At 47.6% G+C, this 12,488-nt stretch overlaps 8 pseudogenes; all 8 read left to right on the top strand.

Moving 5' to 3' along the window:
• Window positions 1-7,557: 7,557 nt before the first annotated feature.
• LOC143998522 (5S ribosomal RNA) lies at window positions 7,558-7,676 on the top strand (annotated as a pseudogene).
• Window positions 7,677-8,370: 694 nt separating this feature from the next.
• Window positions 8,371-8,489, top strand: LOC143998732 (5S ribosomal RNA; annotated as a pseudogene).
• Window positions 8,490-8,592: 103 nt separating this feature from the next.
• LOC143998475 (5S ribosomal RNA) lies at window positions 8,593-8,711 on the top strand (annotated as a pseudogene).
• A 260-nt stretch (window positions 8,712-8,971) lies between these two features.
• On the top strand, window positions 8,972-9,090 carry LOC143999991 (5S ribosomal RNA; annotated as a pseudogene).
• A 959-nt stretch (window positions 9,091-10,049) lies between these two features.
• LOC143999544 (5S ribosomal RNA) lies at window positions 10,050-10,168 on the top strand (annotated as a pseudogene).
• A 371-nt stretch (window positions 10,169-10,539) lies between these two features.
• Window positions 10,540-10,658, top strand: LOC143998588 (5S ribosomal RNA; annotated as a pseudogene).
• Window positions 10,659-10,758: 100 nt separating this feature from the next.
• Window positions 10,759-10,877, top strand: LOC143999150 (5S ribosomal RNA; annotated as a pseudogene).
• Window positions 10,878-10,977: 100 nt separating this feature from the next.
• Window positions 10,978-11,096, top strand: LOC143999263 (5S ribosomal RNA; annotated as a pseudogene).
• Window positions 11,097-12,488: the final 1,392 nt, after the last annotated feature.

The following is a 12,488-nucleotide window of genomic DNA, read 5'->3' as shown; positions in this document are numbered from 1 at the left end:
AGCTTGGATGTATACCCAAGCCTGTCTTCTGTATACACTAGTCTCTTTATATGCACTGTCCTATCTGTATACACTCGACTCTCTCTATACACTAACCTCTCTATATACACTAACATTTTTGTATATACTAGCCTCTCTTTAAACTAGCCTCTCTGTGTACCCCATCCTCACTGTTTACTCTAGCATCTCTGTATGCTCAAGCCTATCTGCATACACGAGTCTTTATTCTGTATACACTAGCCTCTCTTTAAACTAGCCTCTCTGTATACCCCAGAATAACTGTATACTCTAGCCTCTCTGTATACACTAGCATTTCTGTATATATCACCCTATCTGTATTCACTTGCCTCTCTATATACACTAGCTTTTCTTCTGAATATAATAGTCTCAGTCTCTCTCTATAGACCAAGCCTGTTTTCTGTATACATTAGCATGTGTCCTGTATATATTAGCCTGTCTTCTTTATTCTCTAGCCTAGCTTCTGTATACCTTAGCCTCTCTGTATAAACTTGCCTTCCTTCTATATACACTGCCATTTATGAGGTAAACAAAGAGTCTAGTGTACATAAACGACAGGCTAGAGTATAAAGAGAGGATAGGGTATACAGAAGAAAGCCTAGTGTATACAGAACACAGGCTAGTACCCTGAGCCTGGGTGAGAGAGGATGAGGAGCATTAGGAGGGCTTGGTCTTTCACATCCGACCAAGTGTTCAGCATGATGTTGCTCAACACGTCCAGCTGCCGAAAATAAGGACAAGCATGGGAGGCACACAACACCCACTGTAACAGTGCTAGGTTCCTGCATTACAGAACCAGAACACCAGCAATAAAGGGGTATCTTCAGGTGTATACTGTGCAGGAGGCACACAACACCCACTCTAACTTCTGCACTGCAGATGCCTGTATTGCAGAAATTGAACACCAGTAATAAAGGGTAGCTTCAGGTGTGTACTGTGCAGGAGGCACATAACACCCACTGTAACAGTGCTAGGTTCCCAAGCAGTAAAGACACTGTCCATGCCTATTGTCCTCTTTTCCTGACCGCCGCAACACACTATACAAGGCCACCACGCTGGCGGCCTTATATAGTGTGGGGTGTGTACTAAACCCCCTTGAGATATAATTGGCCACAGGAATACTGCCTGTGGTCAATTGTGGCTCTCCTCTCAGAGGATGTCACATCTGTTCTTATTATATAGAACTTATTATGCTCCTCGTAAACTTTTTCAATTTGGCCGAACGGCCGGACGCAAGTTGCCCCCGGTGCGGGAACATGGGGGGAGACATGATGCACATGGTTTGGAGATGCCCGAAGTTGATCTGCTACTGGACGGAGGTGACAGGAACCATTGATCGGGTGTTTGGAACCTCCACCAGGATGGAGGCGAAGTATTGTCTCCTGGGATTAGTTGAAGGAGTTGGAAACCCGGGAAGCAGCCAGATGGCAGTTCTGAGATGCCTATTTCAGGCAAGGAAACTGATTGCCCAACCCTGCTTAGCCTCCAATGTTGGCAATGACTTTTGATGTTTTTTTTCGCTTGTTTCCCAAGATGACCATGTTGGCGTTTGTCAAGATGGTTGAGAGTGCCCAAAGAGATCGCCTATGGCCCCATCACCTTGAAAGTGCCCGATCTTGTCTGATCTCGGAGGCTAAGGATTGTCGGGCCTGATTAGTAACTGGATGGAAGACCGACTGGGAAATACCAGGTGCCTTATGCTTATTTCTTGATCATACATCACGGGACACAGGATCATTACATAGTGGGTTATATAGGCACCTCTGGTGATTGGACACTGATTAACCCCCAATTAAGGAAAATTCCTTCCCTATATAACCCCTCCCATATGGGAGGCACCTCCATTTTTTCGCCTGTATCTATGGTGGTTGGTCACGTAAAACATGTGCTATGAAGAAAGCTCTGTGCAGGTCCCTGCGGGGGCCTTATGGCTACAACAAACCGGATCCATATCTCGGGCCGATATTTTGACTCCCAAGATGATATGATACCCAGGCCCCGTCATCTGAAGAAACAAGGTTTTGACTGTAAGTCCTCTCCTATTGGAAGACTGGTCTCTGGGAAAACCAGACTTACTGTACTATTTACATAGTGGCACGAAAGTTTCTGGCAGAGTCTATTACAAGGTCCAGGTAGGAGGTTCTTCTGAGAAGGAACCCCAAAAAAACTGAAGTTGGCACAATTCTGCCCGCCGTGATAGGTGAAGGCTGGAATCTGTCTGTTTTCAGCAATTCCTGCGGCGAGGACAGGTAAGGGAAGTTAATCCTGTATAAATTATATTATCGATTTCTTCATTGAGTAGTTGTATGTCTTACCTGGTTTCCACCACTAGAGGGAGTAAGAGTGGCCTGATGCATACTTACATGCCTTTCAGATACACACGCTCAGTGAAGCCTGGTTCTCCCAGATGACTCACGTCTCCACTGCAATCTCTGCCACAATGAAGGTAATACAGGGGTCCCACATAGTCTGGGGGTCCCAGGCAGCTCCGATGGCAATTCCCTTCCCCCCTGGATACCGGCGGTCCTCGTGCACACGCGCACATGCGTGCATGTGCGCCGAGCTTGCTCCCATGCTAATGGAGGAGTGTGTTTCCGAGCCGTGTCGTTCGGTGTGCACAGCGCTGTACTGTGCAGGCGCACAGGTGTAGGTGCAGGTGCAGGTAAGTGGAGACACAGGAGCTGTGGGCAGTAAGCATCCCACGGGTTTGGATCCAGGCAAACCTAAGACACCTACTCAGCATCAGGTTGTGCAGTTTAAGCATATATATTTATTGTGAGACTTTAAGCACAACAGTGATTGCACTTTGTACTAGTACCTCTGCTTTGTAGCTTAGGACTATGTCTCCTCGTAAGAGGGTCTCAGGGGGAGATAACAAGGGCACTGGTAAGTCACCGCCTAGTTCTAGGTGTTCTAAAAACGCCTGTAGGTTACCACCCCCCCCGCAAGACTGGAGTCAGCCTCACAGGATGAGTCAGTGCCCCTGTCAGGATTTGCAGCCTCTCCTAATATTTCAGCCCCGGTATACGTCACTGAGGACTCCCTTAGAGCTACATTGGAGGGTTTTGAAGGGAGAATCATGAATTTTATTTCAGCTTCCCTGAAAGATAGCAGGAAAAGGGGTAGAATCTGCTGAGATTCCTCTTTCAGATGACACTTCTGACAATGAGGAGAGATCCCTATCTTGGGACAGGGAGCTTGAGCAGTCGGATGAATCAGAGGAAAAGGAGAGAGTCCCCACCTCGCAGGCGCTCAGAAAACAGGTGCAGTATTATACTGAATTGGTGCGTACCACATTCAGAATGCCTGCTGCTGAGATCGCTACGTCCTCTGTTTCTTCCCTGGGAGTCAGGAAAATCCCACAACCGGCCTTTTCCTTTCCAATTCATCCCTTAATGGATAAATTGTTGTATGAGGATTGGGGACATCCCGATAAATTGTTTTCTCCTCCTAAAAGGTTTTCTATGCTTTATCCTCTGGAGGAAAGTTTCACCAAGATATGGGGGGTCCCATCTGTCGATGCGGCTGTTTCTTGCGTGAATAGAAACCTGACCTGTACTTTGGATAATGCTCAGGTATTTAAAGATCCAACTGATAAGAAGCTGGAAACATTAATAAAAGCCTCCTTTTCCATGACTGGCGCTGTAGTGCAAGCTACAGTCGCACTTGTGGGGTTGTGTCAGTTCCTCAAGGAACAGGTTAAGCAGATGCTTGGCCTCCTTCCCAGTGAGGAAGTGGAGAATTATGCAGAAATACCTCAAATTCTGTGTTTCATGATTGATGCGATTTTGGATTCTGTCCAACAAGCATCTCGTTTGTCTCTCCTGTTGGTACACATGCGAAGGGCCCTATGGCTAAAGAATTGGGCAGCTGAGCTATCATGCAAGAAGCATTTGATTGGGTTCCGGTTTAAAGGGGAACGTTTGTTTGAAGAAGAATTAGACAAATTCGTACAAAAAATTTCAGGGGGTAAATCTACTCTCCTTCCAGTCAAAAGGAGCAAACGTCCATCATTTAGGCGTTCTCTCTCTCCCGCAGCATCAAGCTCTAAGCAGTGGCGACGGCCTTCTCAAGGGGCAGAAGAAATCCTGGGGGCGAAAGCCTGCCAAGCAGAGCCCGAAAGATTCCTTGTGAAGGGGCGCCCCCGCTCGGCCAAGTGGGGGGAAGGCTCCTGCAGTTTGCAGAAGCCTGGCGGGAAGAGATCCGGGACGAGTGGGTGGTCTCTTCGGTATCCCTGGGCTACAAGCTGGATTTCTCAGGAGATTCCACCTTCTCGCTTTCTAAGGTCAAGGATCCCCAGGGACCCAGTAAAGCAAAGACCACTATTTCTGGCCTTAGATCACTTACTATCCAAGGGGGTGATAGTAGAAGTGGACCCAAAAGAACAGGGTTCAGGGTTTTACTCGAATCTCTTCACTGTTCCAAAGCCAAATGGAAGTGTCAGACCTATCCTGGATCTGAAGGATCTGAACCGATTTTTACGCATCCGGTCCTTCCGAATACAGTCAATTCGCACTGTGGTCTCCTCCCTGCAAGGGGGAGAGTTTATGGCATCAATAGACATCAAGGATGCATATCTCCATGTGCCAATTTTTCCCGCACACCAAAAGTATCTAAGGTTCGCGGTAGAGCAGCACCATTTTCAATTTGTGGCTTTGCTGTTAGGGCTAGCTACGGCCCCTCGAGTCTTCACAAAGATTCTGGACCCTCTCTTGGCAAACCTAAGAGCTCAGGGTATAGCCATCATGGCTTATCTAGACGATTTGCTTCTCATAGAGAAAACAGTAGCGCTCCTGAACCACAGTGTTACCAGAACGCTAGAACACCTGGAACGCCTAGGTTGGATTATAAACCTAGAAAAGTCGTCCCTACAGCCAGGTTGGAATACCTGGGTATGGTTATCGACACTGCTCAGGGCAAGGTGTTTCTACCAAGGCCAAAAGCCTTGGCCATTGGGGATCTGGTGCGCCTAATTCTGGGCAGAAGATTTTCCCCCATTCGGTTGTGCATGAGACTGTTAGGGGAAATGGTCGCCTCCTTCGAGGCCGTTCCATTCGCCCAGTTCCACTCAAGGCCTCTGCAAAGATGCATCCTTGCGGCTTGGAACAGGAAGCCCCAGTCCTTGGATCTTCCTATGCGTCTATCCCCAGGGACACGCAAGAGCCTCGTCTGGTGGTTACAAACCGAGAATTTGCTGAAAGAAAAACTTTTCTTCCTCTTCCATGGAAGATTATTATGACAGATGCCAGCCTGATAGGCTGGGGAGCAGTGTTGGAGGAGACGTGCTTGCAGGGGAAATGGTCTGCGATCGAGAAGCTATTGCCCATAAATGTCTTGGAGATCCGGGCAGTTTATATGGATCTCATAAACTGGTCTTTCAGACTACAGGGTCTCCCTGTTTGGGTTCAGTCTGACAATGCCACAGCAGTGGCCTATATCAATCACCAGGGCGGTATCAGGAGTCTGGTTGCGCAAAAAGAGGTGAATCGCATACTTGTCTGGGCAGAAAGGCATGTTCCATGCCTTTCTGCAGTCTTCATTCCAGGAGTGGAAAATTGGCAGGCGGATTTTCTGCGCCACCAGCAGTTGTGCCCAGAAGAATGGGCTCTGCACCCCGACGTGTTTTGGAACATATGTCGCAGGTGGGGTACTCCAGACGTAGATCTGTTTGCGTCCAGGTTCAACAGAAAACTGGACAAATTTGTGTCAAGGACAAGAGATACACTCGCTCAGGGGTCGGATGCTCTGACAGTTCCCTGGGATCAGTACAATTTGATTTATGCCTTCCCCCCGTGCCTGCTTCTGTCAGGGTTCCTGGGAAGAGTCAAGAGGGAAACAAAGTCGGTTCTTTTGGTAGCCCTGGCTTGGCCCAGGCGACCGTGGTACGCAGAGATCATGAAGTTGGCAGTAGGCAGGCTGTGGATCCTCCCTCTCCGGCCAGATCTGCTCTCACAGGGTCCTGCTTTACACAGTCTGAATTTGACGGTTTGGCTGCTGAGACCCACATTCTGAGAGACCGTGGGCTTTCGGGGCCAGTCCTTTCTACTCTGGTTAATGCCAGAAATCCGGCCTCCAGGCTTATTTACTATAAAATCTGGAGGGCATATGTTTCCTGTTATGAACTCAGGGAATGTCATCCTAGAAAGAATGTGATTAGCAGGATCTTGGCCTTCCTCCAGTCAGGCCTAGAAATGAATTTGGCCGTAAGCACTATCAAGGTGCATATTTCGGCCTTGTCAGTGTTTTTTCAGAAACCACTTGCATCGCATTCCCTGGTGCGGGCTTTCATCCAGGGGGCTATGTGGATAAGGCCGCCAGTCAAACCTCCGGTATGCCCATGGGATCTGAATTTGGTTCTCTCAGCTTTGCAGGGGCAACCTTTTGAACCTTTGCATCAGGCTTCGTTAGTTCTTTTGACTAAAAAATTGGTTTTCTTGGTAGCCATATCCACGGCTAGAAGAGTGTCAGAACTAGCAGCTCTCTCCAGTAAAGAACCGTATCTAATTATTCATAAGGACCGGGTGGTAATGCGTCCCAACAGGTCCTTTCTGCCTAAGGTGGTTTCAGGATTCCATTTGAATCAAGATGTAAGCCTACCATCCTTTTTTCCGGACCCACAGTCCGCAGAAGAAGAATCTTTGCACACTTTGCATGTGGTAAGGGCAATCAGTATCTATCTTCAGGCAACTGCACAGATAAGGAAAACTGATTGCTTATTTATTTTGCCGGAAGGCCCTAGGAAGGGTCAGGCGGCATCAAAATCCACTCTCTCAAGGTGGATTAGACAGATTATTTCTCAGGCCTATAGTGTTAGAGGAAAGATCCCTCCTTTTCAAGTGAAAGCGCACTCAACTAGGGCTGTAAGTGCTTCTTGGGCAGTGCATCACCAAGTCTCCCTGGCTCAAATCTGTAAGGCTGCAACTTGGTCATCAGTCCACACATTCACCAGATTCTATCAGGTGGATGTCAGAGGGCAAGAGGATATCGCCTTTGGGCGCAGTGTACTGCAGGCTGCAGTTTAGGTCCTCCGGTCCTTGGCGGTCTATATATTATGATCTGTGTCTCCCTCCCCTCAATCTGAGCATTGCTTTGGGACATCCCACTATGTAATGAAGCTCCTGTGTCCCGTGATGTATGATCAAGAAAATAGGATTTTTATATACAGCTTACCTGTAAAATCCTTTTCTTGAGAGTACATCATGGGACACAGGGCTCCCACCCCTCTTGGGTTTTTACGTGGTTTCCTATTGCTTTGCTACAAAACTGAGGTGCCTCCCATATGGGAGGGGTTATATAGGGGAGGAATTCTCCTTAATTGGGGGTTAACCAGTGTCCAATCACCAGAGGTGCCTATATAACCCACTATGTAATGAAGCTCCTGTGTCCCGTGATGTACTCTCAAGAAAAGGATTTTACAGGTAAGCTGTATATAAAAATCCTATTTTTTATGTTGTTGGCGTTGACCGTTTTTTTTTTCGCTTGTTTCCCAAGATGACCATCTTGGCGTTTGTCAAGAGGGTGAGAGTGCCCAAAGAAAGTGCCTACGGCCAAATCACCCTGAAAGTGCCCGATCTTGTCTGATCTCGGAGGCTAAGCATTGTCAGGCCTGATTAGTAACTGGATGGGAGACCGACTGGGAATACCAGGTGCCGTAGGCTTCTTTTTATGCTGTTGGCGTTGACATGTTTTTTTTTTCCGCTTGTTTCCCAAGGTGACCATCTTGGCATTTGTCAAGAGGGCTGAGAGAGCCCAAAGAAATCTCCTACGGCCACATCACCCTGAAAGCGCCCGATCTCATCTGATCTCAGAGGCTAAGCAGGGTCCGGCCTGGATAGTACCTAATTTCAGGTGCCGTAGGAATCTTTTTATATTGTTGGCTTTGACCTGTTTTTTTTCCGCATGTTTCCCAAGGTGACCATTTTAGCATCTGTGAAGAGTTTTTAGTATGTCCCGAAGCGTTCGCCTAAGGCCCCATCACCCTGAAAGCGCCCGATCTCAGAGGCTAAGCAGGGTCAGGGTCAGATGGGAGACCGCCAGGGTCTATGTTGTTGGCGTTGACCTGTTTTTTTTCACTTGTTTCCCAAGATGACCATCTTGGCATTTGTTAAGAGGGTTGAGAGTGTCTGAATAGAACACCTATGGCCACATCACCCTGAAAGCGCACAATCTCATCTGATCTCAGAGGCCTAGCAGTGTACGGCCTGGTTAATACCTGTATGGGAGATCATCTGTGAATACCAGGTGCCGTAGGCTTCTTTTTATGTTGTTGGTGTTGACCTGTTTATTTTCGCTTGTTTCCCAAGGTGACCATCTTGGCGTTTAACAAGAGGGTCGAGAGTGCCCAAAGAGATCACCTACGGCCCTATCACCCTGAAAGCACCTGATCTTGTCTGATCTCGGAGGCTAAGCAGTGTCGGGCCTGGTTAATACCAGGATAGGAGAACGTCTGGGAATAACAGGTGCCGTAGGCTTCTTTTTATGTTATTGGCCTTGACCTGTTATTTTTTTTTCACTTGTTTCCCAAGGTGACCATCTTGGCATTTGTCAAGAGGGTTGAGAGTGCCCGAAGAGATCACCTATGGCCCCATCACCCTGAAAGCACCCAATCTCGTCTGATCTCTGAGGCTAAACAGTGTCAGGCCTGGTTAGTACCTGGATGGGAGACCGCCTGGGAATACCAGGTGCCATAGGCTTCTTTTTATGTTGTTGGCTTTGACCTGTTTTTTTTCGCTTGTTTCTGAAGGCGACCATCTTGGCGTTTGTCAAGAGGGTTGGGCGTGTCGTGAGGAGAATGCTTATGGCCACATCACCCTGAAAGCACCTGATCTCGTCTGATTTCAGAGGCTAAGCAGTGTCAGGCCTGGTTAGTACCTGGATGGGAGACTGCCTGGCTTTTTTCCCAAGGTGAGCATCTTGGCCTTTGTCAAGAGGCTTCAGAGTGCCCAAAGAAAGTGCCTACGGCCAAATCACCCTGAGAGAGCCCAATCTCATCTGATCTTGGAGGCTAAGCAGCGATGGGCCTGGTTAGTACCTGGACGGGAGACAGCCTGGGAATACCAGGTGCCGTAGGCTTCTCATTATGTTGTCGACGTTGACCTGTTTTTTTTCCCTTTTTTCCCAAGGTGACCATCTTGCCATTTGTCAAGAGGGTTGAGAGTGCACAAAGAGATCGCTTACAGCAGCATCACCCTGAAAGCACCCTATCTCTTCTGATCTCGGAGGCTAAGAAGGGTTGGGCCTAGTTAGTACTTGAATGGGAGACGGCCTTGGAATACCAGGTGCCGTATTCTTCTTTTCATGTTGTTGGCGTTGACCTGTTTTTTTTCGCTTGTTTCCCAGGGTGACTATCTTGGCATTTTTCAAGAGGGATGCCCAAAGAGATTGCCTATGGGCACATCACCCTGAAAGCACCCAATCTCCTCTGATCTCAGAGGTTAGAAAGGGTCGTGCCTTGTTAATACCTGGATGGGAGACCGCCTGGGAATACTAGGTGCTGTAGGCTTCTTTTTATGTTGTTGGCATTGACTTGATTTTTTGTTTGCTTCCCAAGGTGACCATCTTGGCGTTTGTGAAGAGGGTTGAGCGTGCCTGAAAAAAATCTACCATGGCTGCATCACCATGAAAGAGCCCAATCTCATTTGATCTCAGAGGATAAGCAGGGTTGGGACCTGGTTAGTACCTGGATGGGGGACCGCCTGGGATTTCTCAATGCCATAGGCTTTTTTTTTAAGTTGTTGCTTGATTCCCAAGGTGACCATCTTGGCGTTTGTCAAGAGGGTTGAAAGTGCCTGAAGGGATTGCCTACGGGCACATCACCCTTGATGTTGGAGGCTAAGAAGAGTCGGGCCTTGTTAGTACGTGGATGGGAGACCGCCTGGGAATACCAGGTGTCGTAGGATTCTTTTTATGTTGTTGGCGTTGACCTGTTTTTTTGAGCTTGTTTCCCAAGGCTTTTTTTTTAAGTTGTTGCTTGATTCCCAAGGTGACCATCTTGGTGTTTGTCAAGAGGGTTGAGAGTGCCTGAAGGGATTGCCTATGGCCACATCACACTGAAAGCACACAATCTTGTCGGATCTTGGAGGCTAAGAAGAGTCAGGCCTGGTTAGTACCTGGATGGGAGACCACCTGGGAATACCAGTTATTGTAGGCTTCTTTTTATGTTGTTGGCATTGATTTGTTTGTTTTTTTCCGCTTGTTTCCCAAAGTGACCATCTTGGCGTTGATTCATTTGTTTTTTTCCGCTTGTTTCCCAAGGTGACCATCTTGGCATTTGTCAAGAGGGTTGAGAGTGCCCAAAGAGATCGCTTACAGCAGCATCACCCTGAAAAAGCCCTATCTCTTCTCATCTCTGAGGCTAAGAAGGGTTGGGCCTAGTTAGTACCTGGATGGGAGATGGCGTTGGAATACCAGGTGCCGTATTCTTCTTTTTATGTTGTTGACATTGACCTGTCTTTTTTCGCTTGTTTCTCAGGGTGACTATCTTGGCATTTGTCAAGAGGATTGAGAGTGCCCAAAGAGATTGCATATGGGCACATAACCCTGAAAGCGCCCGATCTCCTCTGATCTCAGAGGCTAAACAGGGTTGGGCCTTGCTAGTACCTGGATTGGAGACAACCTGGGAATACTAGGTGCTGTATGCTTCTTTTTATGTTGTTGGCGTTGACTTGTTTTTGTTTTGTTTGTTTACCAAGGTGACCATCTTGGTGTTTGTCAAGAGGGTTGAGAGTGCCTGAAGAGCTTGCCTATGGCCACATAACCCTGAAAGCACCAGATCTCGTCTGATCTCAGAGACTAAACATGGTCGGGCCTTGTTAATACCTGGATGGGAGACCACCTGGGAATACTAGGTGCTGTAGACTTCTTTTTATGTTGTTGGCGTTGACTTGTTTTTTTTTTGTTTCTTTCCCAAGGTGACCATCTTGGCATTTGTCAAGAGAGCTGAGAGTGCCTGAAGATATTGGCTACGGCCACATCACCCTGAATCTGTTCCATCTCGTCTGATCTTGGAGGCTAAGCAGGGTCGGGCCTGGTTAATGCCTGGATGGGAGACCGCCTGGGAATACCAGGTGTTGTAGGCTTCTTTTTTTTTTTTTAAATATAATTTTTTCTCCAAACAGGGGAAGACGGTCCCCCGAGTACATAATGCAACAGAGAAATACAGAGCAAAAAGCAGCTGAACAATACTTGATACAGGTATATTCGCAACTGTGAGTCTGCCTTCCATCAATCATAATGATTCAAGGCATGGATAAACTACTGTACCAAGATCCAGGGTCACACAAACCCCAGGTCCCTCCGGCATAATCCATCCAGAGGGGGGGTGGGGCCGTCATTCCCAATTTTCCACTTTTTCCAAAAGAGAGAGTGGGTGGAGGGGGTGAGAGATAGGGGAGGAAGGCAGAAAAGAGAAGGGATGAAAGATCAGGAAAGGAGAAGAGGGGACGAGACACAATGGCAGCCACTGTCCAAGGGGCCAGTCAAGGAAAGCTCAGAGCACTAAGGTGATAGCAGGCGACATCCTTCCAGCCAGAATATAAAGGTATTCCAGATGTCCCAGGTTTGTTTAAAAAATTCTTGTTTACCTTGTGATGTGAGGATCAAGTCCTCAATTTTTTTTAATGTCCTCTATTTTCCTAAGCCAGTGAGTAATGAAAGGGGGGGAACATTTTTTCCAATAGAGAGGGATGCAGGATTTCGCCGCATTTATCACATGCCGTAAAATTGATTTTTTTGTACTTCTTAATGGGAATCTGTGAATGGTGCAAGAGAAAGAATGCAGCCTCTTCCGGGATGGAGAAGTCTGTGAATTTTTGTGGTATGCATCAGATCTCTGTCCAGAAGTCCACCAAGCTGGGGCAGGACCAAAAAATGTGGAGCAACGTGCCCTCTTCTTCTCCACACCTCCAGCATATGTTCGAGGAAGAGGGGAATTATTTATGCAGCTTTGATGGTGTCAAATACCACCTGGTAAGAAGTTTAAAATTTGTCTCCTGTATCTTCGTGCACAGCGAGGTTTTGAGAGCCAAAGTGATAATGCATTGTCTCTGTGCTGGGGAAAACGAGCAATTAAGGTCCTTTTCCCAGTTGGACAGACAGGTTAAGTGTGGGTGATCTGTTTGAGAGAGAATGTGGACCAAAGGGCCTTCGCTCCTGCATAGAGTCTCAAACTCCGTCTGAGGGCGGGCGAAAGTTTGAGTATTGAGGATGGAATGGAAAAAATGATGTTGTTGCGCCGCTCTCCAAAAAGGCAGTTGGAAAAGCCCTGTCGGATCTGTTAGGGTTGAGAAAGAAGGCCATTTTCCATCAATGACGAATTTAGACGCATGGTCTAGGTTGGAATTTCTAAGTGGGTCCCCGGTTCAAAGTTCGGATGGCCACGTATAGGGAATAAGGGGGAAGTCAAAGACGTGAGTGTGTTTTGGGTAGCGATCAGGTGACTGACTTTCAATGAAGCCCCTATAGTGGGATGT

The sequence above is a fragment of the Lithobates pipiens genome, unplaced genomic scaffold (genome assembly GCF_037356315.1).
Source record: "Lithobates pipiens isolate NorthernLeopardFrog02 unplaced genomic scaffold, aLitPip1_a1.2 Scaffold_19, whole genome shotgun sequence".
In the NCBI taxonomy this organism is placed as follows: Eukaryota; Metazoa; Chordata; class Amphibia; order Anura; family Ranidae; genus Lithobates; species Lithobates pipiens.
Note: the sequence above shows the minus strand (reverse complement) of the source record. Positions and strands in the feature narration are given on the sequence as shown.